This window comes from Elephantulus edwardii, unplaced genomic scaffold (assembly GCF_000299155.1).
Source record: "Elephantulus edwardii isolate Elephantulus edwardi_28Jun2011 unplaced genomic scaffold, EleEdw1.0 scaffold00343, whole genome shotgun sequence".
NCBI classification, from domain to species: Eukaryota; Metazoa; Chordata; class Mammalia; order Macroscelidea; family Macroscelididae; genus Elephantulus; species Elephantulus edwardii.
Genome location: NW_006400093.1, coordinates 620,546 through 631,995, shown reverse-complemented (window position 1 = coordinate 631,995; position 11,450 = coordinate 620,546).

The following is an 11,450-nucleotide window of genomic DNA, read 5'->3' as shown; positions in this document are numbered from 1 at the left end:
ATACCAATTGAAGTATTTCAGATAACAGATGTTGCCCTGGATGTGCTCACCAAGTTGTGCCATGAAATCTGGAGAACAACCACTTGGCCAACTGACTGGAGGAGATCTATATTTGTTCCCATTCCAAAAAGTAGAGTAATTACTGGAGGAAAACATCCCAGGTATATGAAGGATGAGAGAATATATATTCAAGAAGCAGAGAGAACACCGTATAGAATAACCCCAAAAGAAAATCACCAAGGCATATCATATTTAAATTTTCCAGAACCAAAGATAAGGAGAGAATTCTGAAAGCAGCAAGGGAGAAACAAATAGTAATCTATAAGGGATAGCAAATAAGATTAAGTTTCAATTTCTGAGCAGAAACTAAAAGAGCAAGAAGACAGTGGAAGGACATATATAAAACACTCAAAGAATACAACTGTCAACCAAGAATACTGTACCCAGCAAAATTATCCATCAAATATGAAAAAGAGACCAAGATATTCCCCGAAAAAAAGAACTTAAGGGAGTTTTTAAAAACAAGACCAGCATTGCAAGAAACACTGAGAGATGTCCTTCTTACAGAGGTGCCACAGAAAGTAGTATGTACCAATGTAACTAGCAACAAAACCAAAAAGACCTCAACAAAATGTTAGCAATAAAACCCTGCCTTTCAATAAGCACACTGAATATGAATGTCTTGGATGCACCACTGAAGATAAGAAGAGTAGCAGATTGGACAAAAAAACAAAATCCATCAAGATGCTGTCTCAAGAGACACACCTGAAAAGTTAAGATAAAGAAAGTATAAAAATAAAAGGATGGGGAAAAAATATACCAAGCAAATGGCAGTCAGAAAAAAGCAGGAGTAGCGATAGTAAGCTCTGATAAAATAAATTTCAATGCAAAAACCATTACAAAGGACAAGGAAGATCACTCCATAATGTTTAAATGGTCAATAGAAGAAGAGGACATAATAATAATAAATACCTATGCACCACATGAAAGATTAGCAAAATATATAAAACAAACATTAACTGAAAAAGGAAATAGCCAACACTTCTATAGTAGTTGGAGCCATTAATACACCACCCCTCAAGAAAAGATATAACTACCAGAAAAAAACTCAACAAAGATACCCAGGAATCAAACCACACAATAAACAAACTGGACCTCCCAGAAAACACAATATGCCTTTTTCTCCAATGTGCATGGAACATTCTCAAGAATAGATCACAAGGCAAGCTTCAATAAATTAAAAAAACATAGAAATAGTACAAAGCATTATTTCAGACCACAATTCTACAAAATTAGAAATTAATAACAAGAGGACAAAGGAGAAAAGAACCATAAATTTGGAATCTGAACAATACCTTGCTTGAACATGAGTGGATACTAGAAGAAATAAAAAATGAAATTAAAAATTTTCTTGAAACAAATGACAATGAAAACACCACTTACAAAACCTGTGGGAAAGAGCAAAACCAGTAATTAGAGGTCAATTTATAGTAATAAGCGAACATATAAAAAAACAGGAAAAATTGAGCATTGACTATCTAACTCAACATCTCCAACAAATTGGAAAAGAACAACAAGAATACCTGACACTCTCTAAAAATATGAAATTATAAAAATTAGAGCAGAAATAAATGAAATAGAAAACTGAAATCAAGTGAAACCATGAAAAAAACAAGGAGTTGATTCTTTGAAAAGGTCAATGAAATCAACAAACCACTAGCAAAACTAAGAAAGGAAAAACACGAATAATCCAAATAAGAGATGAAATAGGCAACATAACAACAGAACCAACTAAAATAAAAAGGCTAACATCGGATTATTATGAAAAATTATGCTCAAACAAATATGAAAACCTAGAGGAAATGGACAAACACTTAGATATTCACAACCTACCTGAACTGACACCAAACGAAGTGAACACCTGAACAAACCCATTTCAAAAGAAGAAGTTGAAAAGATAATAAACAACTTCCAGCCAAAAAAAGTCCTGGCTTTACAAATGAATTTTATCAAACATTCCCAGAAGAACAGTCACCAATCCTACATAAACTATTTCAGAAAATAGAAAAAGATAGAATTCTCCCAGAGTCATTCTATGAAGCAAGCATACCCTTGATACTAAAGCCAGGAAAGGACACCATCAAAATAGAAATGGATAGGCCAACATATCTTATGAAAATAGATGCAAAAATCCTGAATAAAATCCTGCCCAATAGAATCCAACAAGACATAAAATAATAATTCACCATGACCAAGTGGGATTTATAACAAGTATACAAGGATGGTTCAACATAAGAAAAAGAATCAGTGTAATTCATCACATTAACAAAGCAAAGAACAAGAGCTGCATGATCCTATCAATTGATGAAGAAAAGGCCTTTGACAAAATTCAACAGCTTTTCCTGATTAAAACACTCAACCAAATAGGATTAGAGGGAAATTTCATCAATATAGTAAAAAGTATATATGCAAACCTGAGAGCCAACATTGTTCTCAATGGAGAGAGATTAAATGCATTCCCCTGGAGAACAGGAACTAGGCAAGGATGCCCACTATCACCTCTCCTATTCAATATTGCATTGGAAGTCTTAACAATAGCAATAAGGCAAAAGAAGGAAATAAAAGTTATGCAAATTGGCAAAGAGGAGGTAAAATTATCTCTCTATGCAAATGATATGATAGCATACTTAGAAAACCCTATAGACTCAGCAAGAATACTACTCGACATAGTTGACCAATTCAACTAAGTGGCAGGATACAAGGTCAACATACAAAAATGAACTGGATTTCTCTACAGAGACAAAGAGAATAAATAACTGGAGCTGCAAAAAACAATACCCTCCCTTCACGATAGCTAATCACAAGATAAACTACTTAGGAGCAAAACTAACCAGAAGCACAGATGATCTATTCAAAGAAAATTACAAAACATTACTACAAGAAACAAAAAGAGACCTGGAGAAGTGGAAGAATATCTTTTGCTCATGGATAGGAAGATTCAATATTGGGAAAATGACATTTCTGCCAAAGGCAATTTACACGTTCAATGCAGTCCCAATACAAATACCAATTCCATTCTTCAATGAGTGGGAAAAGACAATCTTCAATTTCATTTGGCATGAATAGAGGCCCCAAATAAACAAAGCACTCCTATAAAAGAGAAACAGGGTAGGTGGCATCTCACTCCCTGATTTCAAATTCTACTACGCTGCCATGGTGGGCAGGACAGCATGACACTGGTACAATGACAGACACATAGATCAATGGAACAGAATTGAGAATCCAGAAATCAGCCCATCTACCTATGGTCAAATGATTTTTTACAAGAAGATGAAATCAGTTAAGTGGAGAAATGACAGCCTCTTTTAACAAATGGTGCTGGCAAAATTGGAAAATAGTCTACAGAAAACTCAAGCAAGATTCTCACCTCAGTCCATATTAAGAAAACCAACTCAAAGTGGATTATGGACCTAGGACTAAAACTAAGGACTATAAACTTCATTAAAGAAAAGCTTGTAAGAACTCTAGAAATCCTAATCCACAACATAAACAGTCTTTCAAGCATCCTGGAAAATCTACAGTCAGGAGAGGATAAAATAGATGAATGGGACCTTCTAAGAATCAAATCCCTATTCACATCCAAAAACTTCTCCAACAGAGTAAAAAGGGAAGCCATTTGGTAATGACATGTCAGACCAGGAACTGATATCTGGAATTTATAAAATACTCAATCACCACAACAAGATAGATAACCATTTGAAAAATGGACACAGGATATGAACAGACACTTCATCAAAGAAGACATTCAGATGACCCACAAGCACATGAAGAAATGTCCAAAATCTCTAGTTCTAAGAGAGATCAAAACAATTATGAGATATCATCTGATCCCAGTAAGAATAACAAAATTTTACAAAACAGCAAACATCAAATGCTGACGAAGTTGTGAAAAAAAAGGAAACCTTTATTCACTGTTGGTGGGAGTGTAAAATGGTGCAACCGCTATGGAAGGTTGTATGGTGCTTTTTCAAAGAGTTGCAAATAGAGATATCATTTGACCCAACAATTCCACCAGTGGGAATTTACCCTAAAGAAACTGTAACCGACACCCAAGCAGATATATGCACACCCATGTTTATTGCGGCTTTGTTCACAAAAGCAAAGAGCTGGAAACAACACAAGTGCTCATCAATAAACAAATGGATAGAGAAGCTCTGGTATAGTGATACAAGGGAGTACTATGCGGCATTGAAAAACAAGGTACTCATGAAATATTATGTAAAATAGGTGATCCTGGTGGACCTTATGCTGAGTGAAATATCAGTCACAAAAGAACAAATATTGCATAGGGCTACTGTTGAAAAATGGGACTGACATCGGGGTTGAGGGAAGACAGAAGGAGGGGAGGAATGATGTAAAATGCATTGAAACAGATGAGGCAGAGAACTGTTTAAAACGGATATATGATGGGTCATTATTGTCATGACAGGAGTCTAGAATGAAGGCTGAACAGTGGAGTGGACTTGGGGGAGGGATTGCATAAAAATAAAAGAGGTTTTCTTTTACTTTTCAAGGAGAAGAGTGAATTGGGGGAAGGGGTGGGCAGGGAGAAAAATGCAACAATGAATGACTGGAAATCCTAACTTTCTGTAAACTTTCATTAAATTAATAATAATAAAGAAAAACAAAAACCAAAATAATCCTTCTAAAAAATCAAACTAGATCACAGACCCAGTGAGTACTCCAGAGACAAAAAGGCAGAAGAAACATACTGACAGGGAGGTCCTACAAATGATACCAAAGAAGTTACAAATTATGAAAGAGTCAAAATCATAAATAAGAGCAAAATGAAATTTTTAAATAATTACAAACACAAAAAGGCATGAAAATGCAATGCAAAATATCAAAAATGATACTACAGAAATTGTAACAAAACTAGAAGGACAAAACAGCAGTATAGAAGAGATGGAATAAAAAATCAGTGAGAATTAAGAAAAGAATCTCAATGAGAATTTACCAGAAAAGGGGGCAAAAAACAACAAAAAACAGAGAGAAGACTGAAGGAAAATGAAGAAAAGAGAAGAATTATGTGGGATGATATCAAACAAAACAACATACATATGATTGGAATTCCAGAAAAAGAGAGAGAGAAATGCACTGAGAAAATTTTAGAAGTGGTATTGGAAGAAAATTTCTCAGGTATTATAGAAAAAAGAGGAAAGATACATTCAAGAAACTCGGTAAACACCGAAGAGATTGGATCGCCCCCCAAAAAACCCCATGGAAGCATATGATTAAAAAATTCTCCAAGATCAAAGACAAGGATAGAGAATACAAAGCAACATGAGAAAAACAAAAAATCACCTATGAAGGAGAAGCAATTAGACTAAACTCTGTCTTCCCAGCAGAAACCATACAAATAAGGAGAAAATGGGATGGCATATACAGAAAGCTGGGGGGGGGGGAAGAACTGTCACCCAAGGACATTATATCTAGCAGGGCTGTCCATCAAATATGAAGGAGAAATTAGGTCATTTGCAGAAAAGCAGGAACTTAAGGAATTAATGAAAACAATATCAACTGTACAAGAAATCTTAAGGGAAGTCCTTCACACAGAGATAGGAAGTGGATTGGCCAAAATAACCAGCAACAACAGAAAAAGAAATCCAGCAATATAGCAATTATAAGACCTGGTCTGTCAATAATCATACTCAATGTGAAAAATCACCAGAGAGATAAGCAAGAGTACTATTTCATAATTAAATAGAACGAAAGGACATATTTCTAATAAACATTTACACACTAAATGACAGACCTCCAAAATACATAAAACAAAAGTTAACGAACTTGAGAAAGGCAATAGCACTAACACAATACTAGGAGGAGACTAGATTATATCATTCTCACCAAAAAATAGGATAACTCGAAAGAAACTAAGAAAATATGCAGAAGAATTAAACTATACAATTAGCCAATTTGGCCTCACAGAGGTATTTCATATACTTTATTCAACAAAAACTCAATTTGCATTATTCTCAAATGTACATGGTCCATTGTTCAGAATCAGGATGTAAAATAAGCCCAAACAAATTTGAAAAATATCTAAATAATACAGAGTATCTTCTCAGACCACAACACCACAAAATTAAATTAATAATAAAAGTACAAAGGATTTAAAAATGACCCAAATGGAAGCTAAATAAAACCAAGTTTGAACACTACTGAGTCATAGAAGAAATAAAATGGGAAATTAAAATATTCATCAAAATAACTTAAAATAAAAATATAACATATCAAAACCACGGTGACACAGCAAGGGCAGATGTCAGGAGGCAGTATGTAGCAATAAGCAAGCACATAAGAAGTCAGGAGTATAGTAAACTACTTAACTCAACATCTCCATGAAATAGAAAAAGAACAACAAACTATGCCCACAGTCTCTAAAACAAGGGAAATCATAAGAATAAGGACTGAAATCAATGGGATAGAAAATAGAAAACAACAGAAACCATCGAGACTAGGAGTTGGTTCTTCAAAGGAATCAGTAAAAAGAGATAAAAAATTGGCACTTAAAAGAAACAAATGCACACAAAACTTGAATAAGAAATAAAAAAGGCAACAGCATAACAGAACCAATTGAAATGAAAAAGATAATAATGAAATATTATAAGAAGCTACACTCAGATAAATTTGAAAACCTAGAGGATATCAGCAGATTCTGAGAAATCCACACCCTACTCAAAGTAACACAGACCAAACATTTGAAAAGAAACACCACAAAAGAAGAAATTGAGTAGGTGATAAAAAGACTCCCCTGCCAAAAAAACTCTTGGTCCAGAAGGCTTCATAGGTGAATTTTACCAAACATTCATAAAATAAATATCATCAATGCTGCTTACAATATTTTTAAAAATAGAAAAATAAGAAATAATCCCTGAGTTATTTTTTGAAGGAAGCATAACCCTAAAACAGAAATCAGACAAACACATAACACAAAAAGAAAACTATAGAACAAAATCCATCACTGAACAAACAAACAAAAAACCACCCTTAACAAAATCCTGGACAATAAAATCCAAGAGTATTATCAGATTAATAATTACTCGTGACTAATTGGGACAGGTATGCAAGGATGGGTCAGCATAAGGAAAACACAGAGGAAATTTTAAAAACTCTTTGCAGGAAACCTTCCTAATATAATGAAAAACTACTAAATACCAATGCAAGAATCTTAACAAACCGCAAATATTATAGATCTCAATAGAAATCACCAAGATATTTCATAATCAAATTTTCTAGCAGGTTGGAGAAAATAGAATGATACCTTCAAAGAGGCATCAATAAAACCATGCTCTAATTTCTTAGCAGAAACCATTCAGGCAATTAGGCAATGTGATAATACTCTGAAAGCTCTGAATGGGGGGGGGTAGAAGTCAGCAAAAAAATTATATATCCAGCAAAATTTCTTACTATCTCCATACCTTTTCAATCTATATGCAGAACAGATCATTCAGGAAGCTGGAAAAGGAGTGTGACATCAGTATTATAAGAAGATGATCAACCTGCACTATGCAGATGAGACAACACTGCTTACTGAAACTGAGGAGGACCAGAATCATTTGCTAAAGAATGTCAATGATTGCAGTCTCCAAAATGGAATGAAGCTCAGTATCAAGAAAATATTCTCACGATTGGACCAATTGGCAGCACTATAATAGATGGAGAAGTGATTGAGATTGTTAACAATTTCCTCTTACTTGGTTCAACAATCAACACTCTTGGCCCCAGCAGTCAGGATATCAAGAATTGCATTAGATAAATCAACTATCAGAAACCTCTCCAGAGTGCTGAACAGCGAAGATATCAGACTAGAGACTAAGGTGAGTCTGATCCAGGCAATAGTCTTTGCAATAGCTTGCTATACATAACAGGTGGTTAGTGACTAAGGATGATAGAAGAAGAATTGATGTCTTTGAGTTATGGTGCTGGAGAAGAGTACTGAACATACCATGAAATGCCAAGAGAGAACAAACAAGTCTGTCCTGGAGAAGGTGAAACCAAGCTGCTCATTGGAGGCAAGGATTGTAAAGTTCTGTCTCATATTTTGGGCATGTTTCCAGGAGGAAGCAGTCCTTGGAGAAGGTCATGATACTTGGAAGGGTGGAGGAACAATGCAGGATAGGAAGACCCTGAACAAGACGGAGTGACATAGTAGCTGGGGTTATGGGACAAGTGTATCAGAGATGGTGAGATTGGCACAGGATAGGACAGCATTCAGAGCTATTGAGCATAGAGTTGCTATGAGTCACAGGTGACTCAACGGCACATAATAACAACAACATAACAATATTATACTAAATTCTATAAAGCTGCCTTAGGAAAGAGAAACAATAATGGCAAATAACAACCTGAGATTAAGAAATATGACAACATCGCCTGGAAACAAATGAATAGAAATATTTCAAAAAGAAAATAAAGATACAAGACTGAAAATCAGTTTTTAAACAATAGAAGTTCCAAATGAAAAGGTATGAATAAATGGTATAGTTGCAAAACTTCAGGTAATAAAAAGTTAATGTAATACCAAGATAAAACAGACTGCTAAATTTAGGTAGATAAAAGTTAATTTGAATCAATTTTACAGTACACAATGTAAGGGAATGATAGTGTGATATATAGTGTGAATGGAGGAATGCATGAAATACAATGTATATAAACAAGGCACAATGTATATAACTTTTGTATGCAAAAGTTTGCCTCTGAAAACTCTATGAACATGGAGAAATGATGAAAGTTATACAAGTATTCAGGTCTTTTGATGATAGGGTCGCTATGTGTCATCTATGACTAGACGACACTTCACAACAACAACAACAACGTAGAGTGAGCTCTGTTGGCCTAGTGGATAGAAAGTTATGCTACCAAGCCAAAGGTGGGTGATTTTAATCTGCAGCCCTCAGGCTTGGTTTTAAATGGTTTTTCTAAGTGGTATAGCACTGGTCTGTCCATTTGCTGTACAGAGGTAACTTGTGGTTGTTGTGATGCTAAACACTGTGACACTGATGTGTCAAATATGATAATGGTTACCCATGGTGTACAGTGTTTGGTGGAGCTCCCAGATTAAAACAAGCTTGGAAGCAGGGGTGACATCCGCTTCTGAAATAGCTTGCCTAGGGAAAATCTATGAGCGTGGAGAAACGATGAAAGTTATATAGGTGTTCAGGTCTTTTGTTCATTGAGTCGCTATGAGTTGTCTATGACTCAATGGCACTTAACAATGACAACATGCAAACTAATATAAAATATTTTTAAAGAAATTAGTTTTAAAAAGTTTCTTTTTTCAAGTACTTCTTGCACTATCCAAACACGATGATTTCCTAATAAAATATCACACATTTACTAAAAAAAAAAAAAAAGTTAATTTCAGGTAAATAACAGTAAAAATTAACATATCCTCATAAAATATTAAAAGAAACTGATAAGGAATCAATACACACAAAATCAACACTAGCAAAGAAAATGAATAAAAAAAACCATAAACAAAAAGACCTCACTACAGAAAAATATAAGAAAAAAGAAAACATTGTTGCTGATGAAGATGTGTACCTTCAAGTCCAAACCAACTCATAGCTGACCCTCCACTGAGATTTCAGAGGCAGTAATTAGACAAACAAAAATTACACATCTTTGTTCGGTGGATTCAAGGCGAGCGCCTCTGGGTTGGCAGTACAACTTTTTACATACTCACACACACAAAAAAAAACCGACAGCAGTAAATTCAGACCTATTAATAATTGTTGTTGTTGTTATTGTGTACCTTTGAATCAAAATCGATGCATGGCTGCCCCTTCACTGAGTTTTCAGATGTAGCTAATCACAAGGAAAGAGATTACCCATCCTTCTTCCACAGAGGAGTTGGTACATTTGAACCAGGTTCATTTGGGTTGCCAGCACAACTCTTTAACACAAGGTCACCAGATTTTACACTGAGTTAAGTGGATTATATTCATGAATCTAGAGAGAGTGGTAGAATGTAAGAGAAACCTTTTAGGGGTGAAATATTAAAATAATTTGAAAGTAAAAATGTAGGAAAAAATAAAAGGCAAACATCTATCAAAAGATGAACAGAAGTGGTAATAACAATCTACAATAAAATGGATGTTAAGATAAATGCCAACATGTTGTTGCTATGTGCTGTTGAGTCGGCTACGACCCATAACAACCCTATGAAAAATGTCTGTGAATGTGAGCTACAGTCACTCTCAATCCATCTCATCTAGGGCTTTCTCTTCTGCACGAATCTTTCTTAGCATGATGTCTTTCTCCAAGGACTAGTACCTACGGGCAACATGACAAAATTATGTAAGACAAATTTCAAAATCTGCTGTCAGGGACCTCTCCAGAGTGCTGAAAAGCAATGATGCCAGTCTAGAGACTAAGGTATGCCTAATACAGGCACAATTACTTACTAGCTTCAGAGAACTGGACAATGACTAAGGGTGACAGAAGAAGAGTAGATGCCTTTAAGTTGTGGTGCTGGAGAAGTCTTGAACATATCATGGACTAACAAGAAAGCAAATAGGTCTGTCTTGGAGAAAAGTCTCTCCTTGTATGTTAGGATTCTGAAGGTTCCTCTCACATACTTTGGGCATGGGGCCAGGAGATACCAGTCCTTGAGGAAGGACATTATGGATCGTCCGGAAGATGACGGAGGTGGAGAGCACAGTGTGAAGAGCGAGAGGGATAGCAAGCTGCATAGAGAAGACACCAAAGAGTACTTTAAGCTCCACAGAGACGGACCATCACAGCGTGACGCGAACAGTAGGATTTTGAATCAGAACTTTTGCTAATACATTATTTTAGAAACTTTAAAACCAGAGCCCTGCCTGCCTACACTGAAGCGGTCCTGCTGCGTTCCCATCGAGGACCCAGCAAAACCTGGAACCCACTAGCTGAGCTGAGCTGAATTGAGACTCACCTGAAAGGAAAAAGGTTAGTGGGGAAATCGGCTGAATTCTCTTAAGCCCACTAAAACCTGGAGGGTCTGAGGTGTGGCGTCGACAACAGGAATTGAATCATAACTTTTGTCGAAATTTTTAGTATTGGAACTGTGGGAACAAAGCCGAGAGGACTCGGCAAAAACCGGAAGCCACTAGATGAGCTTCTAAGAGACCCATTTGAAAGGAGAAAACTTCGTGGGGAAATTGGCTTAATTCACTTAAGCTCCATTAAGACCCAGTGGGTTTGTTGCGTGACGTGGACAGTACACATTTGAATCAGAACTTCTACTGGAGTGGACTCAGAACGAGCTAATAGCCTCAATTGCAATCCAGACCACTTTTCGGTCCACACTGCAGATCGGCAAATGCCGGACTTTGCAAGCCGAGCTTCTGAGGGACCCATTTGAAAGGGATAACCTTTGTGGGGAAAGTGGCTGAATTTTCTAAAGC